Source organism: Lupinus angustifolius, unplaced genomic scaffold, assembly GCF_001865875.1.
Source record: "Lupinus angustifolius cultivar Tanjil unplaced genomic scaffold, LupAngTanjil_v1.0 Scaffold_118, whole genome shotgun sequence".
Classification (NCBI taxonomy): domain Eukaryota; kingdom Viridiplantae; phylum Streptophyta; class Magnoliopsida; order Fabales; family Fabaceae; genus Lupinus; species Lupinus angustifolius.
Window position 1 is genome coordinate 1233749 of NW_017724979.1, and position 2448 is coordinate 1236196.

Here is a 2448-nt window from a genome sequence, read left to right on the forward strand (position 1 = left end):
AAAAATATAAAAATACTTAACCCCTAGATCTTCTTTTGAATGCTTTGTCTTGTATGAACTTGAGTCTTGAATTTATAGTTGATACTTGTTGTTTGTTGATTTGCTCATCCTCTCAAGCTTGTCCTTGAACATTATGTATGTTGTCAATCCTTTGCCTTTATCACTCTTTTGTCTTCATCAAACTCTATGTGTCCTTTGTCTTCATGAAAACATTATGCGATGCATGTTTGCCTCTTTAATCTCTAATTCATGCATGCTTGCATCTTCATAAGCTCTTCTTGGACTTGTAGATTTGCTATGACAAGTGCATCCATCCGAGTAGTGATGTAGCCCTTAATCGAGTACAACTCGTCCATGATCATTTGATTGGTAGGAGTGGAGTCAGACGAAGATGATTCAACACGAAATGTGGGATGCGAAGGAAGGTCATCAGAAGGGTTTTCTGGATTTGCAGTCTGGTTATCACCGTAATGCTTATATATCTTGTCATTGGTATCTCGAAAGAAACCCGTTTTGTGGATGACATCCACATCAATTATGTCAGTGGTCCTAACTCTCCTCTAAAGACCCAAATTTGTCCAATTACTGTTAATGTCCAATTAATTGGAACATTATGTTTAATAGTATACATCATTTGTAGTTCCATACCATTCACTTGTGAAGGATTTGAAATTTTTTGACTTATGATGTTGTTTAGTAGGTAATAAAGCAAACGGTCCTCTAGGTTCAAGATACCGACAGATAAAATATTGCGGTTACACATAGAGTCACCTACTGACTTTTCCTTACGTATTTCTATTTCCCTTTTGGAGTATCTATACATAGAATAGTAGAAATCCATTTTGTTAAACCCTTCTAAATCACATTGAATGTCATATTCAACTATCGTTCCTATGTATGGTATATTACCGCAAATTGAACTTAGGGTTTTAAAGTCTATGACAATTTCTGTTCCTTTGACTTAGGAGAATAGCTTATTCTTCCTAAAACTCGAATTATAGTAAAATACATGTACAATTTCTGGATAGTACGCATGATGCATTTCACATAAATCAAAAGCTTTTTGTTGCCTAAAAAGTGTCAGGAAAATGAAATTGTTGTCCTCAAAAGAGCTTAACATACCATACTTTTGAGTAAAGATGGGTCATTGCATGAAGTGCTCCTTGACGATGGTTCTTTGTTCCTCGTTGGCCATGAGTCGCGCCAATCAAATGTATTACCTTCATTTGGGTTTTGTTGCTTTCCTTGAGTTACAATGGTTCTTTGCTTCTTAGTTCTAGAAGAAGAGACCATTGTTGTTGAGGTTTGAAAAACTTAGGTTTGTAGAGATTTTGAGATTTGGGGTTTTCTAATTTAGAGCACTAAACACGAAAATGATGATGGTAATGCATTTAGGAAAAGAATTATGGTAGAAAAGAAGTTTTTCGAAGTTGTGGGGGTTACCAAGTTTGGAAGGAGGGAAAGTGGAGAAGATGAAGTTGAAAAATCTAATTTTTGCCTTAAATAGTGCAGACTGTAATCAATTACCACAAATGAGTAATCAATTACCCAAACTTGTTGTTTGGCAATTACTTGATTAAATCAACTTGTAATTTATTACACAGGCTGATTTTAAGAAACTTTTTGCCACTAATGCCTTGTAGTCGATTACCCTTCCATGATAACATATTACATACCCCAAAATAATAAAAATTAAGCAATAATAAGAATGTATAAGTTCAAGTAGGTATCGAATACATGTAATGAAACACATATAATATTTTTTAACATGTTAGGATACATATGCTTCATTAAGAATACCTAGTTCTCGTCTAAGCTAAGTATGTAGAAAGGATCTTTAGCCAAAGGTTTAGTAAAGATGTATGCAAATTGCTTATATGTATCAACAAATTCTAAGAGAACATCTTTCTTTTGAACATGATCCCTAAGGAAGTGATGCCTTAAATCTATAAGTTTGGTCTGGGAATGCATAATCAGATTCTTTGTGAGGTTTATAACACCATTGTTATCACATCTTAGGGGAATGCATCCTAGGTCTAGTCCTTAATCCCATAATTGTTTCTTGAGTCATAATATATGGGCACAACAACTTCCTGCAGCTATGTATTCTACCTCAACAGTACTTAGAGCGACACGGACCTGCTTCTTACAAGACCATGAGACTAGGGCAATTCCAAGGATATGACAAGTACCCTTTGTAATTTTCCTCTTAGATTTGCATCCTGCAAACTCCGAATATCCAACCAGATTACATATACTTCCTTTAGGATACCATAGCTCTACATCAAGTATCCTTTAAGATATTTTAATATCCTCTTCAAGGCGGTAAGATGTGATTCTTTAAGTTTTGACTGATAACATGCGCACAAACAGACACTAAACATAATATCAGGTTTGATAGTGGTAAGTTAAAGAAGGGAACCAATCATACCTCCATACTTAGAGATG